We start from the raw sequence: 20,668 nt of genomic DNA, 5'->3' as shown, positions 1-20,668 counted from the left end.
CTTTTCAATGCTATAAGACGCCGTGTATGGTGAGAAAGTTCCTTTCCCTCTACGCTATTTCCCACTTTTGGCGTATAGAATTTCAGTGCCGGACTTCTTTGCAACTGCTTTTCTGGGGTGGACCATCAGTGTAGGAAAATTAAATGCAAAGTGTTTTTCTAGTGTGGTTTCAGGTATGGTTTTAAAATCGCCTTTTGGAATAAAAGGGGTCCTCGTTCCTTTCTTCCAAAGAAAGAGATCGGGTAAGGAGGGTCCAACTTTGAGCTTCATGGACATTGGCCCTTGGTCTGTGCATTCCAGCCCACTACATGCCAAGAAGATTCCTGCAAGCGTGTCTGTTTCTGTAGTGTAGTGGTTATCACGTTCGCTTTACACGCGAAAGGTCCCTGGTTCGAGACCGGGCAGAAAGAGCAGTTTTCTGTTTTTCACACAGTTTGCATTTACTCTCTCAATTTATAGGAAAGCTGAGATAATGGAAGCTGTCTATCCCTCACCAGCGTGACGTACTGTGCTCCAGGGGTATCAGTGACAGCTCAAAAAGAGAAGTGACGATAGTTTGCGCTATTCGTTTGCACGTCCTTGTGTACTGAAGGTTGGGCCTACTTCATGAAAGCAAGGCATGAGAGCAGAAATGGTTTTATTGACCTCACCGAGAGCATACACCTAGAACAAACAAAATGTCTGAAGGATAGAGGCATTTTCATTTCTTGTTCGATGACGGCCATGGAAAAGACAGCAACCATATTGCAGAAGAGAGCAGCATGTGCAGTTGCTTGCTTTGGGTGAAGCATTCACTAACTCGCTGCCAATAACCCCCGGAGCCGGTGCGAAAGGCGACTCTTGTGTGCCTCGGCTCGTTGGTCTAGGGGTATGATTCTCGATTAGGGTGCGAGAGGTCCTGGGTTCAAATCCCGGACGAGCCCTTTTTCAGAGGTAAACATACGAATCCTACTCAAAACTGACAATGCCTGACTATTTCTCATTACACTCGCCGCATTGTTGCACAAAATATTTTGAACCTCATAAATAACATGGATCACCGTGCTTTTTCTGCCTTCATGCTTAGTCTGTGTGTGTCCCAGGTGATGCTTTCCCAAGCTGTACTTGCTGGCATTTAGGCATCAGATATTTGTCTGTCGATGCCTGCATAAGTCAATTTTTAATACGTCTAATTGCAAGTATGTTGGCTGATATCTCTGCAGTTTTCACACTTGTTCCTCGCTTTCTGAGTGGCTGCTGATACAGCAGAATAGAAGTAGAGAGAACCCTTGAGAGGAACCTTGCTCTAACAGTAAAACACAGCAAGTGAGTTTCTGTAGTGGAGTGGTCATCACGTTCGCCTAACACGCGAAAGGTCCCCGGTTCGAGACCGGGCAGAAACACTGTGCATGAGCTGCTTTTATGTGCACCCTCTAAAACCTTATTATCTCAATGCAAGCTTAAGAAGAGGCGGTCCTTGAACCCAGCGAGCCATGGGAAACTTCCTTTACTTTTGCAAGACGAAACAAAGTAATCCGCATCCATCAGTGGTCGCTCTTGTGCCTAGCTTTTTTTTTGTCATGCCATGTTGTATTGTGGGGTCTTTACACTTGTGACATTGCTGTGAACGTTGTAAGTGCAAACATTGGCAGGTGCAGTCAGAAGAGTCAGATCTGTGCATACCCAGGGCTGTCAGGATGGCCGAGTGGTCTAAGGCGCCAGACTCAAGAGAGCTTGATCTTCAGTGCAACTGAGACTTCTGGTCTCCTCATGGAGGCGTGGGTTCAAATCCCACTTCTGACAGGTTTCTTTTACACCCTTAAATCGTCCTGTTTTTTGCAGTGCATTCCCACACACCACAATCTTTGCACGGACCTGTAACATATGACGAGAAATCCAGCAACGATCAGGCTGGGCCCTCAATCACAATTCCATGTATTCCTGGAAGGGACACCTCAGGCACACCTTCAGTTAAATTTGCACTCCATCACACAAACTGCCGTGCTGGTTTCTCATTAAGCAGTTGATCCCATCTTTGTTGTGAGGCTCTCCTGCCACCTTTTGGGCGGAGAAGGCACTGTCCCTGCAACAACACAGGCAGACATGTTCAACAGGGCTTCCTGGTTATGTGGGAGGAGCAGATTGTCATTGGTCCCCCCTTGCGAATTTTAATTTACATAAGGAAGACAGAGAGGTATCTGGGAGTAGGCAGTACACACGGACATTGAACTCTATCTTGTGATTTGCAGCCAATTCTAGATTGAGGCAGGAGGAAAGGAGGTGACTTGCCCAAAAATGGCCATCCTGGGAATTCAGCAACCCTGGGGCTCCCAGGTTAGTGTTTCAGTCCTGCGAGCCACTCATATAAATCTCGCCTGATCGAGCCTGATCGAGCGCTGAGTGAGCGTGTTTGAATCCAAGAATCAAATGCCTCTGTCTTAGGAGCAAGAATTGGCAGGCCCTCCCTTGCATCTGGGGTGGAAGTCTATGGGGCAAGTGTCCAGGACTTGCAGAGGAGTACAAGTGCCAGAAAGTGCCACAGTTCTCATCAGCGCCTTTTTTCTGCTCTCTGGCAGCTAGGATATCGACTGATCCCTTCCTTGCAAGAGTGAAAAAAACAACACCTTGAGAGAAAACATGACTTTTTGTGGTTCACATAGAGAGAGAGCAGCCAAATAGCCCTGCTTTGTTTCTGAAAGACGCATCAGAAATTGCTTAAAATGCCGACTGGGGAATCAGGCTCGTTGGTCTAGGGGTATGATTCTCGCTTCGGGTGCGAGAGGTCCCGGATTCAAATCCCGGACGAGCCCATGCTGTGGAATTATTTTTAGGCTGCTTATTATATAGGGCCATTTCTTCTTTTCAATGCTATAAGACGCCGTGTATGGTGAGAAAGTTCCTTTCCCTCTACGCTATTTCCCACTTTTGGCGTATAGAATTTCAGTGCCGGACTTCTTTGCAACTGCTTTTCTGGGGTGGACCATCAGTGTAGGAAAATTAAATGCAAAGTGTTTTTCTAGTGTGGTTTCAGGTATGGTTTTAAAATCGCCTTTTGGAATAAAAGGGGTCCTCGTTCCTTTCTTCCAAAGAAAGAGATCGGGTAAGGAGGGTCCAACTTTGAGCTTCATGGACATTGGCCCTTGGTCTGTGCATTCCAGCCCACTACATGCCAAGAAGATTCCTGCAAGCGTGTCTGTTTCTGTAGTGTAGTGGTTATCACGTTCGCTTTACACGCGAAAGGTCCCTGGTTCGAGACCGGGCAGAAAGAGCAGTTTTCTGTTTTTCACACAGTTTGCATTTACTCTCTCAATTTATAGGAAAGCTGAGATAATGGAAGCTGTCTATCCCTCACCAGCGTGATGTACTGTGCTCCAGGGGTATCAGTGACAGCTCAAAAAGAGAAGTGACGATAGTTTGCGCTATTCGTTTGCACGTCCTTGTGTACTGAAGGTTGGGCCTACTTCATGAAAGCAAGGCATGAGAGCAGAAATGGTTTTATTGACCTCACCGAGAGCATACACCTAGAACAAACAAAATGTCTGAAGGATAGAGGCATTTTCATTTCTTGTTCGATGACGGCCATGGAAAAGACAGCAACCATATTGCAGAAGAGAGCAGCATGTGCAGTTGCTTGCTTTGGGTGAAGCATTCACTAACTCGCTGCCAATAACCCCCGGAGCCGGTGCGAAAGGCGACTCTTGTGTGCCTCGGCTCGTTGGTCTAGGGGTATGATTCTCGATTAGGGTGCGAGAGGTCCCGGGTTCAAATCCCGGACGAGCCCTTTTTCAGAGGTAAACATACGAATCCTACTCAAAACTGACAATGCCTGACTATTTCTCATTACACTCGCCGCATTGTTGCACAAAATATTTTGAACCTCATAAGAAACATGGATCACCGTGCTTTTTCTGCCTTCATGCTTAGTCTGTGTGTGTCCCAGGTGATGCTTTCCCAAGCTGTACTTGCTGGCATTTAGGCATCAGATATTTGTCTGTCGATGCCTGCATAAGTCAATTTTTAATATGTCTAATTGCAAGTATGTTGGCTGATATCTCTGCAGTTTTCACACTTGTTCCTCGCTTTCTGAGTGGCTGCTGATACAGCAGAATAGAAGTAGAGAGAACCCTTGAGAGGAACCTTGCTCTAACAGTAAAACACAGCAAGTGAGTTTCTGTAGTGTAGTGGTCATCACGTTCGCCTAACACGCGAAAGGTCCCTGGTTCGAGACCGGGCAGAAACACTGTGCATGAGCTGCTTTTATGTGCACCCTCTAAAACCTTATTATCTCAATGCAAGCTTAAGAAGAGGCGGTCCTTGAACCCAGCGAGCCATGGGAAACTTCCTTTACTTTTGCAAGACGAAACAAAGTAATCCGCATCCATCAGTGGTCGCTCTTGTGCCTAGCTTTTTTTTTGTCATGCCATGTTGTATTGTGGGGTCTTTACACTTGTGACATTGCTGTGAACGTTGTAAGTGCAAACATTGGCAGGTGCAGTCAGAAGAGTCAGATCTGTGCACACCCAGGGCTGTCAGGATGGCCGAGTGGTCTAAGGCGCCAGACTCAAGAGAGCTTGATCTTCAGTGCAACTGAGACTTCTGGTCTCCTCATGGAGGCGTGGGTTCAAATCCCACTTCTGACAGGTTTCTTTTACACCCTTAAATCGTCCTGTTTTTTGCAGTGCATTCCCACACACCACAATCTTTGCACGGACCTGTAACATATGACGAGAAATCCAGCAACGATCAGGCTGGGCCCTCAATCACAATTCCATGTATTCCTGGAAGGGACACCTCAGGCACACCTTCAGTTAAATTTGCACTCCATCACACAAACTGCCGTGCTGGTTTCTCATTAAGCAGTTGATCCCATCTTTGTTGTGAGGCTCTCCTGCCACCTTTTGGGCGGAGAAGGCACTGTCCCTGCAACAACACAGGCAGACATGTTCAACAGGGCTTCCTGGTTATGTGGGAGGAGCAGATTGTCATTGGTCCCCCCTTGCGAATTTTAATTTACATAAGGAAGACAGAGAGGTATCTGGGAGTAGGCAGTACACACGGACATTGAACTCTATCTTGTGATTTGCAGCCAATTCTAGATTGAGGCAGGAGGAAAGGAGGTGACATGCCCAAAAATGGCCATCCTGGGAATTTAGCCACCCTGGGGCTCCCAGGTTAGTGTTTCAGTCCTGCGAGCCACTCATATAAATCTCGCCTGATCGAGCCTGATCGAGCGCTGAGTGAGCGTGTTTGAATCCAAGAATCAAATGCCTCTGTCTTAGGAGCAAGAATTGGCAGGCCCTCCCTTGCATCTGGGGTGGAAGTCTATGGGGCAAGTGTCCAGGACTTGCAGAGGAGTACAAGTGCCAGAAAGTGCCACAGTTCTCATCAGCGCCTTTTTTCTGCTCTCTGGCAGCTAGGATATCGACTGATCCCTTCCTTGCAAGAGTGAAAAAAACAACACCTTGAGAGAAAACATGACTTTTTGTGGTTCACATAGAGAGAGAGCAGCCAAATAGCCCTGCTTTGTTTCTGAAAGACGCATCAGAAATTGCTTAAAATGCCAACTGGGGAATCAGGCTCGTTGGTCTAGGGGTATGATTCTCGCTTCGGGTGCGAGAGGTCCCGGATTCAAATCCCGGACGAGCCCATGCTGTGGAATTATTTTTAGGCTTCTTATTATATAGGGCCATTTCTTCTTTTCAATGCTATAAGACGCCGTGTATGGTGAGAAAGTTCCTTTCCCTCTACGCTATTTCCCACTTTTGGCGTATAGAATTTCAGTGCCGGACTTCTTTGCAACTGCTTTTCTGGGGTGGACCATCAGTGTAGGAAAATTAAATGCAAAGTGTTTTTCTAGTGTGGTTTCAGGTATGGTTTTAAAATCGCCTTTTGGAATAAAAGGGGTCCTCGTTCCTTTCTTCCAAAGAAAGAGATCGGGTAAGGAGGGTCCAACTTTGAGCTTCATGGACATTGGCCCTTGGTCTGTGCATTCCAGCCCACTACATGCCAAGAAGATTCCTGCAAGCGTGTCTGTTTCTGTAGTGTAGTGGTTATCACGTTCGCTTTACACGCGAAAGGTCCCTGGTTCGAGACCGGGCAGAAAGAGCAGTTTTCTGTTTTTCACACAGTTTGCATTTACTCTCTCAATTTATAGGAAAGCTGAGATAATGGAAGCTGTCTATCCCTCACCAGCGTGACGTACTGTGCTCCAGGGGTATCAGTGACAGCTCAAAAAGAGAAGTGACGATAGTTTGCGCTATTCGTTTGCACGTCCTTGTGTACTGAAGGTTGGGCCTACTTCATGAAAGCAAGGCATGAGAGCAGAAATGGTTTTATTGACCTCACCGAGAGCATACACCTAGAACAAACAAAATGTCTGAAGGATAGAGGCATTTTCATTTCTTGTTCGATGACGGCCATGGAAAAGACAGCAACCATATTGCAGAAGAGAGCAGCATGTGCAGTTGCTTGCTTTGGGTGAAGCATTCACTAACTCGCTGCCAATAACCCCCGGAGCCGGTGCGAAAGGCGACTCTTGTGTGCCTCGGCTCGTTGGTCTAGGGGTATGATTCTCGATTAGGGTGCGAGAGGTCCCGGGTTCAAATCCCGGACGAGCCCTTTTTCAGAGGTAAACATACGAATCCTACTCAAAACTGACAATGCCTGACTATTTCTCATTACACTCGCCGCATTGTTGCACAAAATATTTTGAACCTCATAAGAAACATGGATCACCGTGCTTTTTCTGCCTTCATGCTTAGTCTGTGTGTGTCCCAGGTGATGCTTTCCCAAGCTGTACTTGCTGGCATTTAGGCATCAGATATTTGTCTGTCGATGCCTGCATAAGTCAATTTTTAATACGTCTAATTGCAAGTATGTTGGCTGATATCTCTGCAGTTTTCACACTTGTTCCTCGCTTTCTGAGTGGCTGCTGATACAGCAGAATAGAAGTAGAGAGAACCCTTGAGAGGAACCTTGCTCTAACAGTAAAACACAGCAAGTGAGTTTCTGTAGTGTAGTGGTCATCACGTTCGCCTAACATGCGAAAGGTCCCCGGTTCGAGACCGGGCAGAAACACTGTGCATGAGCTGCTTTTATGTGCACCCTCTAAAACCTTATTATCTCAATGCAAGCTTAAGAAGAGGCGGTCCTTGAACCCAGCGAGCCATGGGAAACTTCCTTTACTTTTGCAAGACGAAACAAAGTAATCCGCATCCATCAGTGGTCGCTCTTGTGCCTAGCTTTTTTTTTGTCATGCCATGTTGTATTGTGGGGTCTTTACACTTGTGACATTGCTGTGAACGTTGTAAGTGCAAACATTGGCAGGTGCAGTCAGAAGAGTCAGATCTGTGCACACCCAGGGCTGTCAGGATGGCCGAGTGGTCTAAGGCGCCAGACTCAAGAGAGCTTGATCTTCAGTGCAACTGAGACTTCTGGTCTCCTCATGGAGGCGTGGGTTCAAATCCCACTTCTGACAGGTTTCTTTTACACCCTTAAATCGTCCTGTTTTTTGCAGTGCATTCCCACACACCACAATCTTTGCACGGACCTGTAACATATGACGAGAAATCCACCAACGATCAGGCTGGGCCCTCAATCACAATTCCATGTATTCCTGGAAGGGACACCTCAGGCACACCTTCAGTTAAATTTGCACTCCATCACACAAACTTGCGTGCTGGTTTCTCATTAAGCAGTTGATCCCATCTTTGTTGTGAGGCTCTCCTGCCACCTTTTGGGCGGAGAAGGCACTGTCCCTGCAACAACACAGGCAGACATGTTCAACAGGGCTTCCTGGTTATGTGGGAGGAGCAGATTGTCATTGGTCCCCCCTTGCGAATTTTAATTTACATAAGGAAGACAGAGAGGTATCTGGGAGTAGGCAGTACACACGGACATTGAACTCTATCTTGTGATTTGCAGCCAATTCTAGATTGAGGCAGGAGGAAAGGAGGTGACTTGCCCAAAAATGGCCATCCTGGGAATTTAGCCACCCTGGGGCTCCCAGGTTAGTGTTTCAGTCCTGCGAGCCACTCATATAAATCTCGCCTGATCGAGCCTGATCGAGCGCTGAGTGAGCGTGTTTGAATCCAAGAATCAAATGCCTCTGTCTTAGGAGCAAGAATTGGCAGGCCCTCCCTTGCATCTGGGGTGGAAGTCTATGGGGCAAGTGTCCAGGACTTGCAGAGGAGTACAAGTGCCAGAAAGTGCCACAGTTCTCATCAGCGCCTTTTTTCTGCTCTCTGGCAGCTAGGATATCGACTGATCCCTTCCTTGCAAGAGTGAAAAAAACAACACCTTGAGAGAAAACATGACTTTTTGTGGTTCACATAGAGAGAGAGCAGCCAAATAGCCCTGCTTTGTTTCTGAAAGACGCATCAGAAATTGCTTAAAATGCCAACTGGGGAATCAGGCTCGTTGGTCTAGGGGTATGATTCTCGCTTCGGGTGCGAGAGGTCCCGGATTCAAATCCCGGACGAGCCCATGCTGTGGAATTATTTTTAGGCTTCTTATTATATAGGGCCATTTCTTCTTTTCAATGCTATAAGACGCCGTGTATGGTGAGAAAGTTCCTTTCCCTCTACGCTATTTCCCACTTTTGGCGTATAGAATTTCAGTGCCGGACTTCTTTGCAACTGCTTTTCTGGGGTGGACCATCAGTGTAGGAAAATTAAATGCAAAGTGTTTTTCTAGTGTGGTTTCAGGTATGGTTTTAAAATCGCCTTTTGGAATAAAAGGGGTCCTCGTTCCTTTCTTCCAAAGAAAGAGATCGGGTAAGGAGGGTCCAACTTTGAGCTTCATGGACATTGGCCCTTGGTCTGTGCATTCCAGCCCACTACATGCCAAGAAGATTCCTGCAAGCGTGTCTGTTTCTGTAGTGTAGTGGTTATCACGTTCGCTTTACACGCGAAAGGTCCCTGGTTCGAGACCGGGCAGAAAGAGCAGTTTTCTGTTTTTCACACAGTTTGCATTTACTCTCTCAATTTATAGGAAAGCTGAGATAATGGAAGCTGTCTATCCCTCACCAGCGTGACGTACTGTGCTCCAGGGGTATCAGTGACAGCTCAAAAAGAGAAGTGACGATAGTTTGCGCTATTCGTTTGCACGTCCTTGTGTACTGAAGGTTGGCCCTACTTCATGAAAGCAAGGCATGAGAGCAGAAATGGTTTTATTGACCTCACCGAGAGCATACACCTAGAACAAACAAAATGTCTGAAGGATAGAGGCATTTTCATTTCTTGTTCGATGACGGCCATGGAAAAGACAGCAACCATATTGCAGAAGAGAGCAGCATGTGCAGTTGCTTGCTTTGGGTGAAGCATTCACTAACTCGCTGCCAATAACCAAGGGAGCCGGTTCGAAAGGCGACTCTTGTGTGCCTCGGCTCGTTGGTCTAGGGGTATGATTCTTGCTTAGGGTGCGAGAGGTCCCGGGTTCAAATCCCGGACGAGCCCTTTTTCAGAGGTAAACATACGAATCCTACTCAAAACTCACAATGCCTGACTATTTCTCATTACACTCGCCGCATTGTTGCACAAAATATTTTGAACCTCATAAGAAACATGGATCACCGTCCTTTTTCTGCCTTCATGCTTAGTCTGTGTGTGTCCCAGGTGATGCTTTCCCAAGCTGTACTTGCTGGCATTTAGGCATCAGATATTTGTCTGTCGATGCCTGCATAAGTCAATTTTTAATACGTCTAATTGCAAGTATGTTGGCTGATATCTCTGCAGTTTTCACACTTGCTCCTCGCTTTCTGAGTGGCTGCTGATACAGCAGAATAGAAGTAGAGAGAACCCTTGAGAGGAACCTTGCTCTAACAGTAAAACACAGCAAGTGAGTTTCTGTAGTGCAGTGGTCATCACGTTCGCCTAACACGCGAAAGGTCCCCGGTTCGAGACCGGGCAGAAACACTGTGCATGAGCTGCTTTTATGTGCACCCTCTAAAACCCTATTATCTCAATGCAAGCTTAAGAAGAGGCGGTCCTTGAACCCAGCGAGCCATGGGAAACTTCCTCTACTTTTGCAAGACGAAACAAAGTAATCCGCATCCATCAGTGGTCGCTCTTGTGCCTAGCTTTTTTTTTGTCATGCCATGTTGTATTGTGGGGTCTTTACACTTGTGACATTGCTGTGAACGTTGTAAGTGCAAACATTGGCAGGTGCAGTCAGAAGAGTCAGATCTGTGCACACCCAGGGCTGTCAGGATGGCCGAGTGGTCTAAGGCGCCAGACTCAAGAGAGCTTGATCTTCAGTACAACTGAGACTTCTGGTCTCCTCATGGAGGCGTGGGTTCAAATCCCACTTCTGACAGGTTTCTTTTACACCCTTAAATCGTCCTGTTTTTTGCAGTGCATTCCCCACACACCACAATCTTTGCACGGACCTGTAACATATGACGAGAAATCCACCAACGATCAGGCTGGGCCCTCAATCACAATTCCATGTATTCCTGGAAGGGACACCTCAGGCACACCTTCCGTTAAATTTGCACTCCATCACACAAACTGCCGTGCTGGTTTCTCATTAAGCAGTTGATCCCATCTTTGTTGTGAGGCTCTCCTGCCACCTTTTGGGCGGAGAAGGCACTGTCCCTGCAACAACACAGGCAGACATGTTCAACAGGGCTTCCTGGTTATGTGGGAGGAGCAGATTGTCATTGGTCCCCCCTTGCGAATTTTAATTTACATAAGGAAGACAGAGAGGTATCTGGGAGTAGGCAGTACACACGGACATTGAACTCTATCTTGTGATTTGCAGCCAATTCTAGGTTGAGGCAGGAGGAAAGGAGGTGACTTGCCCAAAAATGGCCATCCTGGGAATTTAGCCACCCTGGGGCTCCCAGGTTAGTGTTTCAGTCCTGCGAGCCACTCATATAAATCTCGCCTGATCGAGCCTGATCGAGCGCTGAGTGAGCGTGTTTGAATCCAAGAATCAAATGCCTCTGTCTTAGGAGCAAGAATTGGCAGGCCCTCCCTTGCATCTGGGGTGGAAGTCTATGGGGCAAGTGTCCAGGACTTGCAGAGGAGTACAAGTGCCAGAAAGTGCCACAGTTCTCATCAGCGCCTTTTTTCTGCTCTCTGGCAGCTAAGATATCGACTGATCCCTTCCTTGCAAGAGTGAAAAAAACAACACCTTGAGAGAAAACATGACTTTTTGTGGTTCACATAGAGAGAGAGCAGCCAAATAGCCCTGCTTTGTTTCTGAAAGACGCATCAGAAATTGCTTAAAATGCCAACTGGGGAATCAGGCTCGTTGGTCTAGGGGTATGATTCTCGCTTCGGGTGCGAGAGGTCCCGGATTCAAATCCCGGACGAGCCCATGCTGTGGAATTATTTTTAGGCTTCTTATTATATAGGGCCATTTCTTCTTTTCAATGCTATAAGACGCCGTGTATGGTGAGAAAGTTCCTTTCCCTCTACGCTATTTCCCACTTTTGGCGTATAGAATTTCAGTGCCGGACTTCTTTGCAACTGCTTTTCTGGGGTGGACCATCAGTGTAGGAAAATTAAATGCAAAGTGTTTTTCTAGTGTGGTTTCAGGTATGGTTTTAAAATCGCCTTTTGGAATAAAAGGGGTCCTCGTTCCTTTCTTCCAAAGAAAGAGATCGGGTAAGGAGGGTCCAACTTTGAGCTTCATGGACATTGGCCCTTGGTCTGTGCATTCCAGCCCACTACATGCCAAGAAGATTCCTGCAAGCGTGTCTGTTTCTGTAGTGTAGTGGTTATCACGTTCGCTTTACACGCGAAAGGTCCCTGGTTCGAGACCGGGCAGAAAGAGCAGTTTTCTGTTTTTCACACAGTTTGCATTTACTCTCTCAATTTATAGGAAAGCTGAGATAATGGAAGCTGTCTATCCCTCACCAGCGTGACGTACTGTGCTCCAGGGGTATCAGTGACAGCTCAAAAAGAGAAGTGACGATAGTTTGCGCTATTCGTTTGCACGTCCTTGTGTACTGAAGGTTGGCCCTACTTCATGAAAGCAAGGCATGAGAGCAGAAATGGTTTTATTGACCTCACCGAGAGCATACACCTAGAACAAACAAAATGTCTGAAGGATAGAGGCATTTTCATTTCTTGTTCGATGACGGCCATGGAAAAGACAGCAACCATATTGCAGAAGAGAGCAGCATGTGCAGTTGCTTGCTTTGGGTGAAGCATTCACTAACTCGCTGCCAATAACCAAGGGAGCCGGTTCGAAAGGCGACTCTTGTGTGCCTCGGCTCGTTGGTCTAGGGGTATGATTCTTGCTTAGGGTGCGAGAGGTCCCGGGTTCAAATCCCGGACGAGCCCTTTTTCAGAGGTAAACATACGAATCCTACTCAAAACTCACAATGCCTGACTATTTCTCATTACACTCGCCGCATTGTTGCACAAAATATTTTGAACCTCATAAGAAACATGGATCACCGTCCTTTTTCTGCCTTCATGCTTAGTCTGTGTGTGTCCCAGGTGATGCTTTCCCAAGCTGTACTTGCTGGCATTTAGGCATCAGATATTTGTCTGTCGATGCCTGCATAAGTCAATTTTTAATACGTCTAATTGCAAGTATGTTGGCTGATATCTCTGCAGTTTTCACACTTGCTCCTCGCTTTCTGAGTGGCTGCTGATACAGCAGAATAGAAGTAGAGAGAACCCTTGAGAGGAACCTTGCTCTAACAGTAAAACACAGCAAGTGAGTTTCTGTAGTGCAGTGGTCATCACGTTCGCCTAACACGCGAAAGGTCCCCGGTTCGAGACCGGGCAGAAACACTGTGCATGAGCTGCTTTTATGTGCACCCTCTAAAACCCTATTATCTCAATGCAAGCTTAAGAAGAGGCGGTCCTTGAACCCAGCGAGCCATGGGAAACTTCCTTTACTTTTGCAAGACGAAACAAAGTAATCCGCATCCATCAGTGGTCGCTCTTGTGCCTAGCTTTTTTTTTGTCATGCCATGTTGTATTGTGGGGTCTTTACACTTGTGACATTGCTGTGAACGTTGTAAGTGCAAACATTGGCAGGTGCAGTCAGAAGAGTCAGATCTGTGCACACCCAGGGCTGTCAGGATGGCCGAGTGGTCTAAGGCGCCAGACTCAAGAGAGCTTGATCTTCAGTGCAACTGAGACTTCTGGTCTCCTCATGGAGGCGTGGGTTCAAATCCCACTTCTGACAGGTTTCTTTTACACCCTTAAATCGTCCTGTTTTTTGCAGTGCATTCCCCACACACCACAATCTTTGCACGGACCTGTAACATATGACGAGAAATCCACCAACGATCAGGCTGGGCCCTCAATCACAATTCCATGTATTCCTGGAAGGGACACCTCAGGCACACCTTCCGTTAAATTTGCACTCCATCACACAAACTGCCGTGCTGGTTTCTCATTAAGCAGTTGATCCCATCTTTGTTGTGAGGCTCTCCTGCCACCTTTTGGGCGGAGAAGGCACTGTCCCTGCAACAACACAGGCAGACATGTTCAACAGGGCTTCCTGGTTATGTGGGAGGAGCAGATTGTCATTGGTCCCCCCTTGCGAATTTTAATTTACATAAGGAAGACAGAGAGGTATCTGGGAGTAGGCAGTACACACGGACATTGAACTCTATCTTGTGATTTGCAGCCAATTCTAGGTTGAGGCAGGAGGAAAGGAGGTGACTTGCCCAAAAATGGCCATCCTGGGAATTTAGCCACCCTGGGGCTCCCAGGTTAGTGTTTCAGTCCTGCGAGCCACTCATATAAATCTCGCCTGATCGAGCCTGATCGAGCGCTGAGTGAGCGTGTTTGAATCCAAGAATCAAATGCCTCTGTCTTAGGAGCAAGAATTGGCAGGCCCTCCCTTGCATCTGGGGTGGAAGTCTATGGGGCAAGTGTCCAGGACTTGCAGAGGAGTACAAGTGCCAGAAAGTGCCACAGTTCTCATCAGCGCCTTTTTTCTGCTCTCTGGCAGCTAGGATATCGACTGATCCCTTCCTTGCAAGAGTGAAAAAAACAACACCTTGAGAGAAAACATGACTTTTTGTGGTTCACATAGAGAGAGAGCAGCCAAATAGCCCTGCTTTGTTTCTGAAAGACGCATCAGAAATTGCTTAAAATGCCAACTGGGGAATCAGGCTCGTTGGTCTAGGGGTATGATTCTTGCTTCGGGTGCGAGAGGTCCCGGATTCAAATCCCGGACGAGCCCATGCTGTGGAATTATTTTTAGGCTTCTTATTATATAGGGCCATTTCTTCTTTTCAATGCTATAAGACGCCGTGTATGGTGAGAAAGTTCCTTTCCCTCTACGCTATTTCCCACTTTTGGCGTATAGAATTTCAGTGCCGGACTTCTTTGCAACTGCTTTTCTGGGGTGGACCATCAGTGTAGGAAAATTAAATGCAAAGTGTTTTTCTAGTGTGGTTTCAGGTATGGTTTTAAAATCGCCTTTTGGAATAAAAGGGGTCCTCGTTCCTTTCTTCCAAAGAAAGAGATCGGGTAAGGAGGGTCCAACTTTGAGCTTCATGGACATTGGCCCTTGGTCTGTGCATTCCAGCCCACTACATGCCAAGAAGATTCCTGCAAGCGTGTCTGTTTCTGTAGTGTAGTGGTTATCACGTTCGCTTTACACGCGAAAGGTCCCTGGTTCGAGACCGGGCAGAAAGAGCAGTTTTCTGTTTTTCACACAGTTTGCATTTACTCTCTCAATTTATAGGAAAGCTGAGATAATGGAAGCTGTCTATCCCTCACCAGCGTGACGTACTGTGCTCCAGGGGTATCAGTGACAGCTCAAAAAGAGAAGTGACGATAGTTTGCGCTATTCGTTTGCACGTCCTTGTGTACTGAAGGTTGGGCCTACTTCATGAAAGCAAGGCATGAGAGCAGAAATGGTTTTATTGACCTCACCGAGAGCATACACCTAGAACAAACAAAATGTCTGAAGGATAGAGGCATTTTCATTTCTTGTTCGATGACGGCCATGGAAAAGACAGCAACCATATTGCAGAAGAGAGCAGCATGTGCAGTTGCTTGCTCTGGGTGAAGCATTCACTAACTCGCTGCCAATAACCCCCGGAGCCGGTGCGAAAGGCGACTCTTGTGTGCCTCGGCTCGTTGGTCTAGGGGTATGATTCTCGATTAGGGTGCGAGAGGTCCCGGGTTCAAATCCCGGACGAGCCCTTTTTCAGAGGTAAACATACGAATCCTACTCAAAACTGACAATGCCTGACTATTTCTCATTACACTCGCCGCATTGTTGCACAAAATATTTTGAACCTCATAAGAAACATGGATCACCGTGCTTTTTCTGCCTTCATGCTTAGTCTGTGTGTGTCCCAGGTGATGCTTTCCCAAGCTGTACTTGCTGGCATTTAGGCATCAGATATTTGTCTGTCGATGCCTGCATAAGTCAATTTTTAATACGTCTAATTGCAAGTATGTTGGCTGATATCTCTGCAGTTTTCACACTTGTTCCTCGCTTTCTGAGTGGCTGCTGATACAGCAGAATAGAAGTAGAGAGAACCCTTGAGAGGAACCTTGCTCTAACAGTAAAACACAGCAAGTGAGTTTCTGTAGTGTAGTGGTCATCACGTTCGCCTAACATGCGAAAGGTCCCCGGTTCGAGACCGGGCAGAAACACTGTGCATGAGCTGCTTTTATGTGCACCCTCTAAAACCTTATTATCTCAATGCAAGCTTAAGAAGAGGCGGTCCTTGAACCCAGCGAGCCATGGGAAACTTCCTTTACTTTTGCAAGACGAAACAAAGTAATCCGCATCCATCAGTGGTCGCTCTTGTGCCTAGCTTTTTTTTTGTCATGCCATGTTGTATTGTGGGGTCTTTACACTTGTGACATTGCTGTGAACGTTGTAAGTGCAAACATTGGCAGGTGCAGTCAGAAGAGTCAGATCTGTGCACACCCAGGGCTGTCAGGATGGCCGAGTGGTCTAAGGCGCCAGACTCAAGAGAGCTTGATCTTCAGTGCAACTGAGACTTCTGGTCTCCTCATGGAGGCGTGGGTTCAAATCCCACTTCTGACAGGTTTCTTTTACACCCTTAAATCGTCCTGTTTTTTGCAGTGCATTCCCACACACCACAATCTTTGCACGGACCTGTAACATATGACGAGAAATCCACCAACGATCAGGCTGGGCCCTCAATCACAATTCCATGTATTCCTGGAAGGGACACCTCAGGCACACCTTCAGTTAAATTTGCACTCCATCACACAAACTTGCGTGCTGGTTTCTCATTAAGCAGTTGATCCCATCTTTGTTGTGAGGCTCTCCTGCCACCTTTTGGGCGGAGAAGGCACTGTCCCTGCAACAACACAGGCAGACATGTTCAACAGGGCTTCCTGGTTATGTGGGAGGAGCAGATTGTCATTGGTCCCCCCTTGCGAATTTTAATTTACATAAGGAAGACAGAGAGGTATCTGGGAGTAGGCAGTACACACGGACATTGAACTCTATCTTGTGATTTGCAGCCAATTCTAGATTGAGGCAGGAGGAAAGGAGGTGACTTGCCCAAAAATGGCCATCCTGGGAATTTAGCCACCCTGGGGCTCCCAGGTTAGTGTTTCAGTCCTGCGAGCCACTCATATAAATCTCGCCTGATCGAGCCTGATCGAGCGCTGAGTGAGCGTGTTTGAATCCAAGAATCAAATGCCTCTGTCTTAGGAGCAAGAATTGGCAGGCCCTCCCTTGCATCTGGGGTGGAAGTCTATGGGGCAAGTGTCCAGGACTTGCAGAGGAGTACAAGTGCCAGAAAGTGCCACAGTTCTCATCAGCGCCTTTTTTCTGCTCTCTGGCAGCTAGGATATCGACTGATCCCTTCCTTGCAAGAGTGAAAAAAACAACACCTTGAGAGAAAACATGACTTTTTGTGGTTCACATAGAGAGAGAGCAGCCAAATAGCCCTGCTTTGTTTCTGAAAGACGCATCAGAAATTGCTTAAAATGCCAACTGGGGAATCAGGCTCGTTGGTCTAGGGGTATGATTCTCGCTTCGGGTGCGAGAGGTCCCGGATTCAAATCCCGGACGAGCCCATGCTGTGGAATTATTTTTAGGCTTCTTATTATATAGGGCCATTTCTTCTTTTCAATGCTATAAGACGCCGTGTATGGTGAGAAAGTTCCTTGCCCTCTACGCTATTTCCCACTTTTGGCGTATAGAATTTCAGTGCCGGACTTCTTTGCAACTGCTTTTCTGGGGTGGACCATCAGTGTAGGAAAATTAAATGCAAAGTGTTTTTCTAGTGTGGTTTCAGGTATGGTTTTAAAATCGCCTTTTGGAATAAAAGGGGTCCTCGTTCCTTTCTTCCAAAGAAAGAGATCGGGTAAGGAGGGTCCAACTTTGAGCTTCATGGACATTGGCCCTTGGTCTGTGCATTCCAGCCCACTACATGCCAAGAAGATTCCTGCAAGCGTGTCTGTTTCTGTAGTGTAGTGGTTATCACGTTCGCTTTACACGCGAAAGGTCCCTGGTTCGAGACCGGGCAGAAAGAGCAGTTTTCTGTTTTTCACACAGTTTGCATTTACTCTCTCAATTTATAGGAAAGCTGAGATAATGGAAGCTGTCTATCCCTCACCAGCGTGACGTACTGTGCTCCAGGGGTATCAGTGACAGCTCAAAAAGAGAAGTGACGATAGTTTGCGCTATTCGTTTGCACGTCCTTGTGTACTGAAGGTTGGCCCTACTTCATGAAAGCAAGGCATGAGAGCAGAAATGGTTTTATTGACCTCACCGAGAGCATACACCTAGAACAAACAAAATGTCTGAAGGATAGAGGCATTTTCATTTCTTGTTCGATGACGGCCATGGAAAAGACAGCAACCATATTGCAGAAGAGAGCAGCATGTGCAGTTGCTTGCTTTGGGTGAAGCATTCACTAACTCGCTGCCAATAACCAAGGGAGCCGGTTCGAAAGGCGACTCTTGTGTGCCTCGGCTCGTTGGTCTAGGGGTATGATTCTTGCTTAGGGTGCGAGAGGTCCCGGGTTCAAATCCCGGACGAGCCCTTTTTCAGAGGTAAACATACGAATCCTACTCAAAACTCACAATGCCTGACTATTTCTCATTACACTCGCCGCATTGTTGCACAAAATATTTTGAACCTCATAAGAAACATGGATCACCGTCCTTTTTCTGCCTTCATGCTTAGTCTGTGTGTGTCCCAGGTGATGCTTTCCCAAGCTGTACTTGCTGGCATTTAGGCATCAGATATTTGTCTGTCGATGCCTGCATAAGTCAATTTTTAATACGTCTAATTGCAAGTATGTTGGCTGATATCTCTGCAGTTTTCACACTTGCTCCTCGCTTTCTGAGTGGCTGCTGATACAGCAGAATAGAAGTAGAGAGAACCCTTGAGAGGAACCTTGCTCTAACAGTAAAACACAGCAAGTGAGTTTCTGTAGTGCAGTGGTCATCACGTTTGCCTAACACGCGAAAGGTCCCCGGTTCGAGACCGGGCAGAAACACTGTGCATGAGCTGCTTTTATGTGCACCCTCTAAAACCCTATTATCTCAATGCAAGCTTAAGAAGAGGCGGTCCTTGAACCCAGCGAGCCATGGGAAACTTCCTTTACTTTTGCAAGACGAAACAAAGTAATCCGCATCCATCAGTGGTCGCTCTTGTGCCTAGCTTTTTTTTTGTCATGCCATGTTGTATTGTGGGGTCTTTACACTTGTGACATTGCTGTGAACGTTGTAAGTGCAAACATTGGCAGGTGCAGTCAGAAGAGTCAGATCTGTGCACACCCAGGGCTGTCAGGATGGCCGAGTGGTCTAAGGCGCCAGACTCAAGAGAGCTTGATCTTCAGTGCAACTGAGACTTCTGGTCTCCTCATGGAGGCGTGGGTTCAAATCCCACTTCTGACAGGTTTCTTTTACACCCTTAAATCGTCCTGTTTTTTGCAGTGCATTCCCCACACACCACAATCTTTGCACGGACCTGTAACATATGACGAGAAATCCACCAACGATCAGGCTGGGCCCTCAATCACAATTCCATGTATTCCTGGAAGGGACACCTCAGGCACACCTTCCGTTAAATTTGCACTCCATCACACAAACTGCCGTGCTGGTTTCTCATTAAGCAGTTGATCCCATCTTTGTTGTGAGGCTCTCCTGCCACCTTTTGGGCGGAGAAGGCACTGTCCCTGCAACAACACAGGCAGACATGTTCAACAGGGCTTCCTGGTTATGTGGGAGGAGCAGATTGTCATTGGTCCCCCCTTGCGAATTTTAATTTACATAAGGAAGACAGAGAGGTATCTGGGAGTAGGCAGTACACACGGACATTGAACTCTATCTTGTGATTTGCAGCCAATTCTAGGTTGAGGCAGGAGGAAAGGAGGTGACTTGCCCAAAAATGGCCATCCTGGGAATTTAGCCACCCTGGGGCTCCCAGGTTAGTGTTTCAGTCCTGCGAGCCACTCATATAAATCTCGCCTGATCGAGCCTGATCGAGCGCTGAGTGAGCGTGTTTGAATCCAAGAATCAAATGCCTCTGTCTTAGGAGCAAGAATTGGCAGGCCCTCCCTTGCATCTGGGGTGGAAGTCTATGGGGCAAGTGTCCAGGACTTGCAGAGGAGTACAAGTGCCAGAAAGTGCCACAGTTCTCATCAGCGCCTTTTTTCTGCTCTCTGGCAGCTAGGATATCGACTGATCCCTTCCTTGCAAGAGTGAAAAAAACAACACCTTGAGAGAAAACATGACTTTTTGTGGTTCACATAGAGAGAGAGCAGCCAAATAGCCCTGCTTTGTTTCTGAAAGACGCATCAGAAATTGCTTAAAATGCCAACTGGGGAATCAGGCTCGTTGGTCTAGGGGTATGATTCTTGCTTCGGGTGCGAGAGGTCCCGGATTCAAATCCCGGACGAGCCCATGCTGTGGAATTATTTTTAGGCTTCTTATTATATAGGGCCATTTCTTCTTTTCAATGCTATAAGACGCCGTGTATGGTGAGAAAGTTCCTTTCCCTCTACGCTATTTCCCACTTTTGGCGTATAGAATTTCAGTGCCGGACTTCTTTGCAACTGCTTTTCTGGGGTGGACCATCAGTGTAGGAAAATTAAATGCAAAGTGTTTTTCTAGTGTGGTTTCAGGTATGGTTTTAAAATCGCCTTTTGGAATAAAAGGGGTCCTCGTTCCTTTCTTCCAAAGAAAGAGATCGGGTAAGGAGGGTCCAACTTTGAGCTTCATGGACATTGGCCCTTGGTCTGTGCATTCCAGCCCACTACATGCCAAGAAGATTCCTGCAAGCGTGTCTGTTTCTGTAGTGTAGTGGTTATCACGTTCGCTTTACACGCGAAAGGTCCCTGGTTCGAGACCGGGCAGAAAGAGCAGTTTTCTGTTTTTCACACAGTTTGCATTTACTCTCTCAATTTATAGGAAAGCTGAGATAATGGAAGCTGTCTATCCCTCACCAGCGTGACGTACTGTGCTCCAGGGGTATCAGTGACAGCTCAAAAAGAGAAGTGACGATAGTTTGCGCTATTCGTTTGCACGTCCTTGTGTACTGAAGGTTGGGCCTACTTCATGAAAGCAAGGCATGAGAGCAGAAATGGTTTTATTGACCTCACCGAGAGCATACACCTAGAACAAACAAAATGTCTGAAGGATAGAGGCATTTTCATTTCTTGTTCGATGACGGCCATGGAAAAGACAGCAACCATATTGCAGAAGAGAGCAGCATGTGCAGTTGCTTGCTTTGGGTGAAGCATTCACTAACTCGCTGC

The 20,668-nt window shown here is 47.0% G+C and overlaps 13 non-coding genes across 13 annotated transcripts; all 13 read left to right on the top strand.

The window, feature by feature from the left end:
- The first annotated feature begins 1,309 nt into the window (after positions 1-1,309).
- On the top strand, positions 1,310-1,382 carry TRNAV-AAC (transfer RNA valine (anticodon AAC)). The gene has a single exon. It is a non-coding gene; the product is annotated as a tRNA-Val (tRNA).
- Positions 1,383-1,670: 288 nt separating this feature from the next.
- On the top strand, positions 1,671-1,782 carry TRNAL-CAA (transfer RNA leucine (anticodon CAA)). Its single transcript has 2 exons — positions 1,671-1,708; positions 1,737-1,782. It is a non-coding gene; the product is annotated as a tRNA-Leu (tRNA).
- A 2,364-nt stretch (positions 1,783-4,146) lies between these two features.
- Positions 4,147-4,219, top strand: TRNAV-AAC (transfer RNA valine (anticodon AAC)). The gene has a single exon. It is a non-coding gene; the product is annotated as a tRNA-Val (tRNA).
- Positions 4,220-4,507: 288 nt separating this feature from the next.
- TRNAL-CAA (transfer RNA leucine (anticodon CAA)) lies at positions 4,508-4,619 on the top strand. The gene is made up of 2 exons: positions 4,508-4,545; positions 4,574-4,619. It is a non-coding gene; the product is annotated as a tRNA-Leu (tRNA).
- Positions 4,620-6,983: 2,364 nt separating this feature from the next.
- On the top strand, positions 6,984-7,056 carry TRNAV-AAC (transfer RNA valine (anticodon AAC)). The gene has a single exon. It is a non-coding gene; the product is annotated as a tRNA-Val (tRNA).
- Positions 7,057-7,344: 288 nt separating this feature from the next.
- TRNAL-CAA (transfer RNA leucine (anticodon CAA)) lies at positions 7,345-7,456 on the top strand. The gene is made up of 2 exons: positions 7,345-7,382; positions 7,411-7,456. It is a non-coding gene; the product is annotated as a tRNA-Leu (tRNA).
- Positions 7,457-9,820: 2,364 nt separating this feature from the next.
- On the top strand, positions 9,821-9,893 carry TRNAV-AAC (transfer RNA valine (anticodon AAC)). The gene has a single exon. It is a non-coding gene; the product is annotated as a tRNA-Val (tRNA).
- Positions 9,894-10,181: 288 nt separating this feature from the next.
- TRNAL-CAA (transfer RNA leucine (anticodon CAA)) lies at positions 10,182-10,293 on the top strand. Its single transcript has 2 exons — positions 10,182-10,219; positions 10,248-10,293. It is a non-coding gene; the product is annotated as a tRNA-Leu (tRNA).
- A 2,365-nt stretch (positions 10,294-12,658) lies between these two features.
- Positions 12,659-12,731, top strand: TRNAV-AAC (transfer RNA valine (anticodon AAC)). Its single transcript has one exon. It is a non-coding gene; the product is annotated as a tRNA-Val (tRNA).
- Positions 12,732-13,019: 288 nt separating this feature from the next.
- TRNAL-CAA (transfer RNA leucine (anticodon CAA)) lies at positions 13,020-13,131 on the top strand. The gene is made up of 2 exons: positions 13,020-13,057; positions 13,086-13,131. It is a non-coding gene; the product is annotated as a tRNA-Leu (tRNA).
- Positions 13,132-15,496: 2,365 nt separating this feature from the next.
- Positions 15,497-15,569, top strand: TRNAV-AAC (transfer RNA valine (anticodon AAC)). The gene has a single exon. It is a non-coding gene; the product is annotated as a tRNA-Val (tRNA).
- A 288-nt stretch (positions 15,570-15,857) lies between these two features.
- TRNAL-CAA (transfer RNA leucine (anticodon CAA)) lies at positions 15,858-15,969 on the top strand. The gene is made up of 2 exons: positions 15,858-15,895; positions 15,924-15,969. It is a non-coding gene; the product is annotated as a tRNA-Leu (tRNA).
- Positions 15,970-18,694: 2,725 nt separating this feature from the next.
- On the top strand, positions 18,695-18,806 carry TRNAL-CAA (transfer RNA leucine (anticodon CAA)). The gene is made up of 2 exons: positions 18,695-18,732; positions 18,761-18,806. It is a non-coding gene; the product is annotated as a tRNA-Leu (tRNA).
- The last annotated feature ends 1,862 nt before the right edge of the window (positions 18,807-20,668 follow it).

Source organism: Triturus cristatus, chromosome 10 (assembly GCF_964204655.1).
Source record: "Triturus cristatus chromosome 10, aTriCri1.1, whole genome shotgun sequence".
In the NCBI taxonomy this organism is placed as follows: domain Eukaryota; kingdom Metazoa; phylum Chordata; class Amphibia; order Caudata; family Salamandridae; genus Triturus; species Triturus cristatus.
This window is presented reverse-complemented; position numbering and strand designations above follow the sequence as displayed.